The sequence below is a fragment of the Arachis hypogaea genome, chromosome 10 (genome assembly GCF_003086295.3).
Source record: "Arachis hypogaea cultivar Tifrunner chromosome 10, arahy.Tifrunner.gnm2.J5K5, whole genome shotgun sequence".
Classification (NCBI taxonomy): domain Eukaryota; kingdom Viridiplantae; phylum Streptophyta; class Magnoliopsida; order Fabales; family Fabaceae; genus Arachis; species Arachis hypogaea.
In genome coordinates this window covers 111431283-111446689 of record NC_092045.1, presented here as the reverse complement: position 1 = coordinate 111446689, position 15407 = coordinate 111431283, and the positions used below count along the sequence as shown (strand labels likewise).

The 15407-nt window shown below is 38.4% G+C and overlaps 1 pseudogene; it reads left to right on the top strand.

The window, feature by feature from the left end:
• Positions 1–2080: 2080 nt before the first annotated feature.
• LOC112716589 (thioredoxin domain-containing protein PLP3B-like) lies at positions 2081–14111 on the top strand (annotated as a pseudogene).
• The last annotated feature ends 1296 nt before the right edge of the window (positions 14112–15407 follow it).

The following is a 15407-nucleotide window of genomic DNA, read 5'->3' as shown; positions in this document are numbered from 1 at the left end:
TAATTCTCCTTGATTTCATTAGATGCCTTGATATGTTTGTTAGTGATTCCAGATTGAAAAGGCTAGGAATGGATCAAAGGAGTGAAGAGGAAAAGCATGCAAAGTGGAGAAATCATGAAAAGTCAAAGAAGTTGAACTCGCCCATGGACGCGCGCGCGCACCTGGCGCTTGCGCGCACCTGCGAATCACCCCATGGACGCGTACGCGTGCTGTGCGCGTATGCGTTGGTGCTGGTTTATGATTTTTTAATGAAAACGTGACCAACGAATTCTCAAGGGTTGTGGGGCCCAATTCCAACCAACTTTGGCGCCTAAACTGCTATTTAAAGCCAAGGATTGAAGAGCAAAGGGAGATTAGTTCATTCACACTCATTAGGATTAGTTTAGAGTAGTTTCTAGAGAGAGAAGCTCTCACTTCTCTCTAGGATTAGGATTAGGATTAGGTTTAGTTCTTAGATCTAGAGTTTAATTCATCTTCTTCTACTTCTATCTTCTCAATTCTTTGTTGCTACATTCATCTTCTTCTATTCTTTTGTTGTAATTTCCTTTATGTTGTTCTTATGCTTTGTTGTATATCTACTATTGTTCCTTCCATTTTCTTTCAATTCAATAAGAGGTAATTCATAATAATTGTTCTTCTTTGCTTTTCTATTGTTGATCTCTTGCCTTTGTAGTTAGATCTCTCTTTAATTCTTGCAATTTATGTTGTTTACTTTTATTGCCTTTTATGTGTTTGTTGAAATGCCTTTTCTAGATATAGTATAGATTTTGTTCCTCTTGGCCTAGGTAGAGTAATTAGTGACTCTTGAGTTATCTAATTCCTTTGTTGATTGATAATTGGAGAGATTGCTAATTGGTTTGGAGTGCACTAAAGCTAGTCTTTCCTTGGGAGTTGGCTAGGACTTGTGGCTCAAGTCAATTCATCAACTTGACTTTCCTTTATTTAGTAAGGGTTAACTAAGTGGTAGCAATGAACAATTCTCATCACAGTTGAGAAGGATAACTAGGATAGGACTTCTAATTTTCATACCTTGCCAAGAGCCTTTTATAGTTGTTAGTTTATTTTCTTTGCCATTTACTTTTCATGCTTCTTATCCAAAAACCCCAAAATAACTCACAACCAATAACAAGACACTTTATTGTAATTCCTAGGGAGAACGACCCGAGGTTTGAATACTTCGGTTTATAAATTTAGGGGTTTGTTTTAGTGACAAACAACTTTTTGTATGAAAGGATTATTGCTTGGTTTAGAAACTATACTTCGACGAGATTTTATTTGAGAAATTCTAAACCGTCAAAAATCTAATCATCACATGCCTCCTCAGATTGGTAAGGAAGAAATACCATGAATATGTATTCTCTCTTTCCACAATTGCGAAAGCGACATGTAAAATGTTGTTATTTCCGTCCTGTGCTATGCCCATGAGAAGGGTGCCCGCGTACTTACCATACAGGTGTGTTCCGTCCACTGAGACCAGGGACTTACAGTGCTTAAAAGCTTCAACACATGACGGGAACGACCAGAAAACCTGATGAAACATGACACTATCACGGTCTAGAGTGTTCCCGACATAGTACGGCCGCGTTTGGCGGTCAACAATTGTCCCTAGTTCGAAAATGCTTACTTAGTCAAACATATAAAGGACTAAATGGACAATGAATAGCAAAGACCAATAAGAATGCAATGCAAGTTATACCTGGGACGAAAGCTTGCAGCGCATTGAAGTATCTACGCAACTGGTCATACGAATCGTCTCAATCACCATAAATTCTGGCGATTGCCTTTTGCTTCGCGTGCCAAACCTTCTTGTACGACACCTTGTACCCATATACTGATTCTACCAATCCTTGCAACAACTTTACACAAATCGTCGTATCAGCATGCACCATGGGGAATAAATGAAGTGCACCATCTCGCGTGTAGTACCCCTGTGTTGGAACCAATTCGTGGCCGCCTCCTGATATCGTCATTTCGTGGACGCCGGCCACTAAATGGCTGCGCTACCATTTCGTGGGCGCCGCTCAAGAGGTGGCCCCTGGTGCTGTCAGGCCCATTTCGCGGGCACCACACCTGGATTGACTTGGAACTCCATTTCGCAGGCGCCGGCCTTGAGTTGCCCATGCGCAATTGTGGAACAATTTGCTTTGGTGCGTATTTTCGGAATTAAAGTTTTTTGAATATTTATTTATATAAAAAAGCCAGGCTTCTCCCATTCCCTTTGTGGTTCGAAAATGGATCCGAACGCGGTAAAGTCCACTTTGTCAAATCTTGCCTTTGGAAACATAATGGCTGCAGCTGCCCGTGATTATCAGAAGGTTCATTATCTAATTCTTCTCATTACATTTTTTCATTTTCATTTTCATTTAGTGGTTTCCATTCAATAGCTGTATGAGATCCTAGGGCATTTTCCTTGTCAACGAGATATCAAGTGTGAGAGGTGAAGGTCATAAATCCATTGTCTTAAGGTTTTAGGTGAAGATTTGGTATCCTAACCCTGTTTTAGTTAATGGCTTAATCCGTTGGTTGAAGTCGCCGTTGATGTTTCTAATACTAGTTATAATATTTTTACAGTGCTTTGGACATTTTTCCTTTGATTCTGTAGTTCAATATTTTTCTCTGAGACAGTTGTTTGAAGTTACCATAAATTATGTTAGGGACATTATGTGTCCGCGCGCTGAAGCTTTTGTGACAGCATATACAGTATTAGGGCTTCTATGATTAATAAAAAGTCTAAAAGTTTGATCTTGTGAACCCAAAAGAAAGAATTTTAGCAATTTTACAAATAAAAAAGGGAGAAAATAAAAAAGCCTATACAAAAATCCACACAAACCTAAAAGAGGTTCTTGTGTAAAGAGGCGAGCTTGAGATATATTATTCATGTATCTTCTTCTATCAGTTTAAGCTTTTTGGAACAAGTGATTTCATGACAGATTATTTGTTAGAATTGTGTGATTTGGTGGTTCTGAAATTAATGTCTTGCTGCAGTTCATCTCGTACATCCACCAACACACTAGAATATATAAGGGTGGTTGTTACTTGTTACTAACAGTATTTGACTGTTCTTTTTAATGCTTAAATTCTGCTATACACTTGAAATGTATTTTTATTTTCTTGCACATCAAATCGAACTAGGTGTCCATGGAATTGAACTGCCCTGTTTTTTCAATAATTTGAACTTTCGATGTTGTTGAGAACTTGAAACTGTTCTGCAATTATCTTTTTTCTTCTTTTCTTGTTAAGTTGTTCTTATGGCAAAATATTTAAGAACCTTACCATAGTTGATGATGAGCAGCTGATTAATCTGTATAGGGAACTCTTATAACCACAGTAACACATACATTATGTTATGGCATTCATAGCACACACCTCACGCTCATAGCACAATAGGTGTTTCATGCTGATGTGATCTGACTAATATTATGCTTCCTGCAGGAATTGCTTGCACAAGAGAAGGCGCAGGCATCAAGTTCTTCTAACCAGGAGGTTGACCTTGATGATTTAATAGATGTATGATTTGTAAACTTCTCAACCTTGTCATATATGTTTATTCGTGTACACCTTAGAATAGATTTTCTCACGTGAAGTTTTCACATGACCTTGCCATGTTTTAGTTTGTACCTTCAATTAGATGCTGATGCGGTCCTTTGTTCGTTCTTAATTAGTGTTGAAAATCTGTACGTGACAAGATCATGTGAATATTTGAGTTTGACATGAGAAAATCCATTCCCGATATTCTCCCCTACTAATTCAAATGGATATATCAGGATCCTGAGTTGGAAAAATTGCATGCAGATAGGATTGCAGCTCTAAAGGTACGAATATTTGTATTCCGTATGTATCAGGATTCATGACAATGTTATTATTTATTAAATACCTCAGTACTAATTACTAGATTTGTCTTGTTAGAAAGAATCAGAGAAACGGCAGGAATGGAAGAAGGAAAGGTCATGGGGAGTACAGAGAGATAACTGCAGGGGATTTCTTAGCTGAAGTCACCGGAAGTGAAAAAGTGATTTGTCATTTCTACCATAAGGAGTTCTATCGGTGCAAGTATGTTTTCTGGGTTTAGACTTAAAGACATCTCTGCCCCCTTCACCCTTTCACGCATGCTTAAAATGTTTCCAGGATAATGGATAAGCATTTAAAGTCCCTTTCACCAAAGCATATAGATACGAAGTTCATCAAGCTTGATGCAGAGGTCAGCATTAACGCTTACATTATTATTATTTGCAGTAGAGAAGATTTTATGTTTGACTGTTTTCTCATCATTAAGCCAATCTAATTGTGACATTAGTCTTTTTACTTTAACATCACTGTTTTTCTCTTGGTAAAGAAATCGCGTAAAAGTGTTCTTTGTTGATAATGAAATTCAGCATGCACCATTCTTTGTCGCAAAACTGGCAATAAAGACTTTGCCTTGTGTCATACTGTTCAGGTGCGGCTTACATCTGTTACCTCATTTAATTGAGTGCTTTTAATATTCACAAAGCATATTGTGTGTTGCTGATTTCATAAAAATTGAAATAAAAATAAATAAAAAATGACTATCAACAATCTTTACTCTGCAATAGACTTTTTACATTCCAAGTGCCTATGACAATCATGCTTTTTCCTTGTGACTAATTGTTAGTAGCTTTGTAGAAATAAAAAGGATGATGTTGTCAAACCAGTTTATACTTCATCTATTACTTATTATCTAGGGTTAAAAATCACTCAATCTTCAAATTGTTCCCTAAAAGATTAAATTAGTCATATTAGTCCTGAAAGATAAAATATAAGTCAGATTGATCATTCCGTCAGTTAGGACGTGTCACGTTAAGTGTCACATGGCATGATGACATGGTAGGTTAATGTTACGTGTCACAATATGATTGGTTGACGTGTCAAGTCAGTGACACGTGACATGCAACGTGTCATCTAACATGTTATAAAGTTATTTAGAGTTAAATTAGTCTTTGAAAATACACACATAAGTCATCTTCATTTCTAAAATTTTAAAAATTGATCAAGCTAGTCCTCATATAAATCTCTTTTGTTTTTTTCATAATATTAAATTTTTAATACTTTTTAATACTACTAATTTTAATATCATTTTCTAAACTTAATAAACAAAATTCTCTTTGCATAAAATAATAGAAATAATTAGATTATTACAATTTTACAAAGTTATTTTGTCATTTATATTTTAAAATTTTATATTTTCAAAAAAATTTTTGTAATGAAATTTTTTTTATTTAAATGCTTTTATCAAACTATTATTAATTATATACTTACAAATTTAATTTTTTAGAATTTCACTAAATAATATAATAGTTATTTTTAAATCTTTTATTTTTTTAGAATTTAGAAATTTTTTATTTTTTAATTTATGTGGTAGAACTTAATAATTGAAAAAGCAGGCTTGTACGATCACTCGTTGAATCTTATTATGTAGTTCTTTTTTAATATCATTACTATTTAGTTATCATCATTTCTCGGGCAATTTACGCATCTAAATTGTTTGAGCCACAATATTACGCAAATACATTGTTTCCAAATTCAATACGCAAATGCATTGTTTCACTATTTTATGTAAACCGCTACTGGCAGTAGCGGTTTATAGGTGTGCATAAACCGCTACTACCTACCGCGGTTTATGTGTGGGAGTGTGTGAGTGTAAACCGCTGCTGCCACCAGCGGTTTACGTGCGTGTGTGTGTGTGAGTGTAAACCGCTACTGGCAGTAGTGGTTTACGTGTGTGTGTAAACCGCTACTGCCAGTAGCGGTTTACGTGTGATAGGCTGAATGGGGCTGCCTATATAAACCGTAGAGGGGCCAAATGTGGAGAGATAGAGTGTTATTCACAAATGGAGGGGGAGAATAGTTTTGTGGCTCTGGTTCACTGCTCTGGAAAAATTCAAAAGAGCAAAAGGCATGGTGTAAAATTCACAGATAGAGAACCGCTTAGTGTTTTTATCCGATCGTCGAATACGTTGGCGGAGATTAAGCAAAGCATATTACGGAAGCTCGGTACCTGTGGGACGAAGTGGGTAAAAAATTATTTTACAAGATTCCCATTGATGTTGTCTCAACTGGTGTGAGATATGAGACCTTCGTGATCGGGTCGGATGAAGACTTGCAGGTCTTGTTTCACTGCAGGCGTAGTTTTCCGGAGGTGAGGGTAACTGAGCTGTTTGCGAAGTTGGAAGATGGTGTGGATAGCTCTGGGGCATCGGCACCTAATCCTCAGTCGACCCCAACTGGTGGTGCATCAACATCGATGCCTGTGGTAGCAGTGGCAGTTCCGAATGCGGAGCCCGAACGTGTTGGGGCTGTTCATGCATATGTTGGTTCTGTTGTTCCTGATTTTGAATGCGATGCCGGAACGGATCGAGTTGAGAATGCACTGTTTGACGATGATTCGGATGAGGAGCCTGTCGATATTGGTGGGGACAGTGATGATGATATTCCAAGAGGTGGACGTTCAGCCCATGGAGGTTCCGGTTCTGCAACACAGGAGTACCCTCCCCACCTCTCTTCTTTGAACTTGGAAGCCATCGGCCAACAGCAGAATGCTGATGCAACATTTGATGGGCAGGGGATGCATGATGGGACATCTATGACTGAATTTCAGATTGGCCAATCCTTCCAGAGTAAAGAGAAAGCTGTGTTGAGTGTAAAAGATTACAGTATTCGGTGTGGAGTTGAGTACAAGGTTATGGAGTCCGACAATCTGAAATACCAAGGGAGATGCAAGGAGTTTGGTAACGGGTGCACGTGGTTGATTCGGATAGTCATGCGGAAAATGAAGAGCATATGGGAAGTTAGGAGGTACAACGGTCCGCACACGTGTATGGCCACATCGATATCAAGCGACCACAAGCAGCTTGATTATCATGTCATCTGTGCGAGAATCTATCCATTGGTTCGAGCAGATGCGTCGGTGTCTATTAAGGTGTTGCAAGAGGCAACGGAGGCGACTTATGGATTCAGGCCTAGTTATCAGAAGGTGTGGTTGGCGAAGCAGAAGGCAGTAGCGCAAATATATGGCGATTGGGAGGAGTCATATGCTGATCTGCCTCGGTGGATCCTTGGGGTCACATGCACGATGGAAGGTTCCATTGCTCTACTGAAGACATCCCCGGTTAGGGTGAGTGACCAAGTTGACGAAGATAGAGTCTTCTTTCGTCGGATGTTTTGGACATTCCCTCCGTGTATTGAGGCTTTCTGCTACTGTAAGCCGCTGGTAAGCATCGACGGCACACACCTGTATGGCAAGTATGGCGGGACATTGTTGTTGGCAATCGCACAGGATGGTAACTCGAATATTTTGCTTGTTGCATTTGCACTCGTGGAGGGGGAGAACGCAGAGTCTTGGTCATACTTTCTTTCGAACCTTAAAAGGCATGTCACTCCACAGCAAGGTATTCTCGTGATCTTTGATAGACACAACGGCATCAAGGCTGCACTAGAGTCCCCCGATAGTGGTTGGCAACCTCCCCATGCTTATCGGGCATTTTGTATTCGACATGTTGCTGCAAATTTTGCCCTCACTTTCAAGGGACAGGATGCGAGGAGGTGGTTGGTAAATGCCGCGTATGCGAAGACGGAAGCAGAATTCGACTATTGGTTTGATATAATGAGGACGGAGAACCCGACCATGTGCGATTGGGCAAACAGAATAGAGTATGAGAGGTGGACACAGCACAAGGATGGGGGGAGAAGATACGGTCACATGACGACCAACATTTCTGAGTGTGTGAACTCTGTCTTGAAGGGCACAAGAAACCTACCCGTGACGTCTCTGGTTAAGTCGACATATCTCCGGCTGGCCGAGTTGTTTGTTGTCCGGGGGCAGACGGCAGAGGCACAGTTAGGGTCCGGTCACCGGTTTTCACAGGCAGTAGTTAAGGCCATTGAGCGTAATCTGAAGGATTCGAGGTGCTTCACGGTGACTGTGTTTGATAGACATCACCTTGACTATACAGTGGCTGAGACGACGCCCACCGGCAAATTCTCTTTGGGTAGCGATCGGGTTTCTCTAAGGGATCGCACCTGCGATTGTGGATACTTCCAGGCGCTGCACTACCCCTGTTGCCATGCCCTCGCATGCTGTGCGCAGTCACGGCTAGATTGGGCCACATATATCGATGAGGTGTACACCATGTCTGAGGTCTTTAAGGTGTATGAGATGTCCTTTTCACCTTGTATTCCAGAGGGGCTTTGGCCACCATATGACGGGCCGACAATGATCCCCGACCCGGGCATGAGAAGGGCAAGAAAAGGACGACCATGGTCCACCCGCATCCGCAACAACATGGACGAAGCCGACACTAGCCGACCTAAGAGGTGTGGCCTGTGCAGGCAGCCCGGTCATACCCGAAGGGTTTGCCCTCAGCGAGGTTCTACTAGCGGGATATAGATTTATCTTTATTTAGTTCGTTTGTCGTAGTCTTCGTGATTACAAACGTGTCTGCTTGTATCAGTTATGAGTTTTAAGTCTTATTGGTTTCAATGTTAATGATAATATCAGTAGTTATTTTTCACTTTTCTAGACTTATCGTGCTTAATTTCCATCATAGTTATACGATCGATAAACATAAATTCCATCAACATAAACATAAAGTAAAAACTAACCAAAGTAAAAGTCCTCCATCGAGAATAAACATAAAGTCCATCGACATAAACATAAAGTAACAACTAACCAAAATAACAGTCATCCAACGAGAATAAACATAAAGTCCGTAAGCGGAACATAAACAACATAACGACAAATAAAAAACAATAACACATGGTGCTAACCATCGCGATCATCTCTAGCAGCATCATGAAAGTCACCAAGGAGATGAGATCCTGTCCCACATCGAGCGGGACGCCTGACTCGAGTCGGTCGGGCCGCCTCCTGTCCAATGTCATCACCTGAATGGTCTAACCCGATCGCGGACTGGGGGTGCCCCCTATGGTGAACCAAGTATCCAACGGGCTACCTGCAGGCACGTTCAGATCCACCCCATACTGACCCTAATAATCAGGTGACTGGGAATGCATCTCCGTCATATGTGGCTGGTAAGCTGCGGTCTCCATCTGCACCTCCGGCATCTGCCGCTGGTAAGACTGGCCACCAAACTGCACGTTCGACGTGCCAGCATCATCCCTAATCAACTCAGCAAAGTCTGCATAAAACTGTGGACTCACCAGCTGATCATCTAAATCCATAGTCATCATCGGCGTCAACTCCGGCATCTGAGAGTAAGATCTGCTGGTGAATGTCTCCCCTCCAGCCTCAGTCGCTGCGGTCCCACTAACTCCACCTCCGAACTGTGTAGCATCTGCAGTTCTCCCACGTCTGGCATTAGACCGACGAACACGGTGATCGACCTCAGCTCTAGGCTCTCCGCCTGCATCATCCTCCTGCAAAGCATCACGTAACCACCTCCACTCTCGACCGGTGTCCCTAGTACCAACACGACGGTGTCTCTCAACACGACGGTTGTCCGGCATATCAGGTAGTTGTGATCTGCGTGGGACCTGCGGGGATCCTCTCTGAAATGCCTCCGGAGGTATCTGGGTGCCTCTAGGATCCGCGAATGCAGCGCCCGGGCTAAGGAACCGCTCAGCCTCGTGGTACCACCAATCTAGGTAATCAGCAGATGGGCCAGGATCTGCCACTCGCTCAATGGAAATGACTGCATCAAGTTGGTTCCCCCAGTGCTCATGCCATACCCGATAGTAGTGGGGAAACCACCTATCCCCTCCCCTACCGTCCTTAGCATGCAGCCAGTCTGCGTTCAAAGCATCCTCGGGGATATGCTGTACTCCACCCAGCTGTGGAACAACCCTGTCAACCTGATGCCACTCGATGACCGCAAAGTATATCAAAGTAGTCACGGCTCGCCACATGCGACTATGCTCCTCTGTAAGTATCTCTGGATGGACCACGGCAAGTACATCAAGCGCGGAGTAGGGCTCCCATACAATCTGAAATTTCAGAACTCATCATACATTACAATAACAAGTATATATCTAGTCACGACTAGAGAGCAAACAAAAAATGAAACTCTAACTGCTATAAAACTTACATCACGAGCGGTCAATCGATCCAACGCAAGCCGATACCTAATGACCCTCTGCTCCTTTCCATCGTTAGGAGGTAAGTAGGCAGACCACCTAAATTTAAGTCATATGAGACACAAACTTAAAAAAAACCCCAAGAAATTTGTTAAACTTAAAAAAGCATAACCCATACCTGGATGCTAGCGGGAAAGAGAAAACCTCAAACCCGGCCGGCCTCAAAGACGGAAACCGCCAGAATATCCAACTCTGTAGCAACTGGAGCGGGCCCGCAAGATTAGTCACATTTTTGTTCGCTACTCGACACATGCATCGGTACAGCCACGCCAAAGCGGCCGACCCCCAGCTATACCTGCCCATGTCATCAAGGTTTGCCACAAATGGCAACCACCGTATATGTACCCGGTTCGCACTCTTGTCCCCAAATAACTGAGTCGATAACAGCATCATGATGTAGGCCCGTGCGTAGATGCGGACAGTCTCCTCGCTCGCATATGGTGGTAGCACCCTAAACCTCTCGTGAAACCATGTAAAGTGTACTGTCATCTGCTTGACCTTATTCGGTGGAGGCCGCTCACCGAATAGGTCCTCAAACCACTCTCAAGCTGGTCGGCCACCCTCCATGTATTTCTCAAACTCACCAAGGCAACCACTCACAGCCTCCCCATCCACAGGCAGCCCTAGCTGAAATGCCACGTCCTGCAATGTCACTGTGCATTCTCCGAAAGGCATGTGGAACGTATGCGTCTCAGGACGCCACCTCTCAACGAACGCACTAACAAGTGGCTCATCCAACCAGAACCATTGGCTGTTTAGCCTTGCCAAATGGTACAATCCAACCCTCTCTAAATACGGGATGATCCTGTCATGCATGGGCATATTCTGTTGCCGTCTCACACTGTATATACACCTAGTGGGCTGCACAGAACAACAAAGAAAAACAGAGTCCAATTAAATTCTCCTATCCTTAAACAAATTCCCATATCTAACCTTAAACCAACAACAAATTCTCCTATATAGTATTAAAAAAAATTTCCTAGTCAGGATAGGGAAAATAACAACACACATACTTTACTAAATAACATCCAGAAATTTTAAAATATTGTAAAGCTTTAAAATTTAAAACTTCATATCATACAAATATCCTAAACAAACTATAATAATTCACTAACGTCAACTATCCCTTTCCCTAAACTAAACCAACACCATATAGCATAACATTCATTGAAGGGATTTGAAATTCAGGTAACTAGGCATATTTATAACTTACCAAGAAAAACTCAAAATACTAAACCAAAATCAGTGAACTAACATCCTAGCATGCGAAGCCTAATTTCAAACTAGAGGGAATAATCTATAAATTCTAATTCGTCTACCTAACCTACCATTTTTCTGACTAACATATGCAAAGCCTAGAAAAAAATAAATGTTAACTAACCTCGTCACCAATAGAACCGGCAATATGCGCAACACCGTTCAGTCGGTACAGGGTCCTGCCTGCCATGATAACTCGCCAGAAGTCGCCGCTGAGAAACCTCGGGCCCGCTCACAACTTGCTCTGACCTCTCTCTAGAATTTCCTCTCTCTAAAAAACTCCACAAACCATCTAAATGCATAATCCGCAGCTACAACCACGGTTTATATAGGCAAAGTATCACACGTAAACCGCTACTGGTAGTAGCGGTTTACACACACACACACGTAAACCGCTACTGCCAGTAGCGGTTTACACTCACACACACGCACGTAAACCGCTGCTGGCAGCAGCGGTTTACACTCACACACTCCCACACATAAACCGCGGTAGGTAGTAGCGGTTTATGCACACCTATAAACCGCTACTGCCAGTAGCGGTTTACATAAAATAGTGAAACAATGCATTTGCGTATTGAATTTGGAAACAATGTATTTGCGTAATATTGGGGCTCAAACAATTTAGATGCGTAAATTGCCCTCATTTCTCTTTATCTTTTTAATTGTCAGATTTTAAAAAAAAATTGTTAAAAAGAATTTTAAACTAAAATAAATATAGAAAGATAAAAATGGACAATTAGTGATAGATTGAACTAAATTTTGGGTGAAATCTAAATGATTAAAATTTTAAAATACTACTATGTTTATTTAGTGAGATCCAAAAGATTAAAACTTTTAGTATATAATTAACAATAGTCTGATAAAATTATTTATATAAAAAAATCTCACTACAAAAAACTAGAATTTGAAAATGTAAAATCTGAAAATGCAAATGAGAAAATAACTTTGTAATAATTTGATTATTTTTATTATTTTATCTGAAGGAAATTTTGTTATTAAGGTGTAAAAAATGAAACTAAAATTAGTAGGATTAACAAATATTAAAACTTTAATATTATAAAAAAAATAAGAGCCATTTATATGACGACAAATTTGATCAATTTTTAATATTTTTGGGGCGGAAATGACTTACCTGTGTATTTTTAGGGATTGATTCGATTATAAATAAATTTATGACATGTCAGATAAGTCATAGCATGCCATATGTCAATAACTTGACACGTCAACTGATCATCTTGTAACATGTGGTATTAATCTATCATGTCATTGTGTCACATGGCATTTAATATGACATGTCATTATCTAACTAACGAAAACACCGATTTGACTTAGGTTTTATCTTTCAAGAACTAATATGACTAATTTAATCTTTTAGCCTTTTTGGGACCAATTTGAAGAATGAATGATTGTTCAAGGACGAATTTGACTATTAATCCTTATTATCTAATATCTATTATCGGTTACATATGTATAGGGGATTCTCGCATTTGTGTCAAAATCCAAAAATGATCTCTCTTTAACTTCCCATCTTTTTGTTAAGAAGTTATTTGACGATGTAACTCAACAAGACTTACACATGTGAATAACTTTTTATAGACTCAGTTTTCATCTGTTAAAATAAGACATTTATCATATAGATTAATTTTGCAAAAATATAAAACTTCATTTAATTTTGAACTATAATATAGTATTAAAAGTACAAGTAAATATCTACTTTAAGATAACTCATTTATTGATGTTCGAATTTCTCGAAATTTGGTGAGTTTGATTATCAAAATAGTATGACATGATTCAATGGTTGAATTGATGAAATTTAGAATACATTAGTGTTTCAGCATTGTAAGTCAATAAGATTTAAATATGGTGTAAGTGGACCCATACTATTTTAAAAATAACTGCCTATATGAACTAGCTAAAATAACTACCTATCTTTTCTTTTTAATACTAATTTTTACCATTTTCAACTGAATAATGATATCTTTTTTATGGACTAATATGTCTATCAGTCCACCTTTGTAATGTGTATAATAGTAATAATTATGGAATAGTCAAAATAGCAAGTACTTTATTCTTCTATTAAGAGGTCTTAGGTTCAAGTTTTATAAGAAATAATAAAATGTTGTTTTATTAGTACATGAGAAGGCTATTCTATGGAAGAAATTGAGTACTAAATTCCCCTGAATCACCTTTATATATAGAAGATTAACAACTTAATATCTCAATATATTGGCTATGGTGTTTCTTTTTCTCAGGCAAGGCATTGCGGTGGATAGATTGGTAGGATTTCAAGATTTGGGAGGGAAAGATGATTTTTCCACAAGAACACTGGAAGCTCTGCTCATAAAGAAGGGTAATGTTTGCATTGCATTCCTTTCACTTCTTATGGACTGGAAAGTTCTCTAACTGTTGGTTGACAGGCATAATTGATGAGAAGAAAGATGACGATGATGAAAATGATGGATATGATGAAAATACACGCAGAATGGTCAGATCATCGGTCGTTGCTGATTCAGATTCTGATCAAATAAATATCTACTAATTGTTCATATTTTATTTTTCATGATCTCTGGTTTGTATAATCATCATTGTTAAATTGATGTTTATTTATGAGAGGAAAATTAAATCCGTGGCAATCAATACTGAAACCATGCTTGTATAACCGGTTTGAATTGCTTTAGGGCCAAACCAAGTTGAGAGATTTCCACCCAGTCAAAGTAGGATTGTTATTTGAAAGTTCCTTAGTAAGCCATGAGTACAACATTTCATATACTAGAGTTTAATTTAAACTTTTAAAAGAGTTTTACATGGTTATCCATTACCAATCTGATTCATGCGGTTAGATTTAAATAGTGGGTTTAAATAGTATATGAAAATTAACCTTTTTATTTAAGGGTAATGTTATTGTATAGAAAGAATTTTTTATACATCCGAACTTACAAAAGGTCAGGGACGTGTTCCTTTAAGGGGACAAGCCTTGCATTATCCCAAGGAATGTACATGTTGGAAGTGGTGATTAGCATAGGACTAGGTGTATTTAATATTTAATAAACAAGCTTAAATTGCCATTACTACGTTAATATAATATGCATCTTCTTACGTGGCAACATTAGGATTGTGTTTGGTTTAGAGAATATGAAACAAAAAATAGTATTTTTATATTTTATTTGGTGATAAACTAAATATAAGATAAATAAATAATAAAAAGTTTAATTGACCTTTATTTTTTTTTCACACAAAATTTAGAATAAAAAATAAAATAATAAAAAATATAATCATAAAAATTTGATAGTATTAAACGGATAATAAAAGAAAAATAATGAAAAAATAACTTGTGTTTTTTTTTGTTTATCCGAACGGTATTCCTCAATTTTACAAGTCAAAAACTATATTCGCGGATCTGAACTCCATTTAAAGATCTGTCGCTGGCCAATGAGTTACTGCATGTACAAAGCGGGATTCGAACTCCCATACTTGTTTAAGCAGACGAATGAACTGACCTATTTTTGTGTCTTTTCTAACAGAAAAGACAAAAAATATACTAATTCAATATTCTAGAATATAATATTTTTGTTTATATCTCACTTATCAAACACGATTTTATATTTTTGTATTATATCCCCGTATTCCATCCTCCTAAACAAATACACCCTTGTTTGTTCTTTGTTGGGCCTAAGTATATATACATATTTAAAAGTTCAATGTGCATATATTTATACACAGTTACCATAACCAAATTAGTAATCAAATTGTCAAATTATTAGTTTAATTGGTGAGTGATATATTGAACTGATTTAATTATTATATATTTTATTTAATTATTGAATTATTGGTTAAATAATTATATAAAATTTATTTTTTAATTTTCATAACAATTATTTTTTTATTTTTATATTAAATTAACTATTATTTTATTTATTAACTATTATTTTTATTTGATCTCTTTATTAAATGTATTTACAATAAAGATAACAACACTGACCTATAATCAAGATAACAACACTGATCTGTAATAAAAGTTATAAATTCAATTGTAATTATTCTCT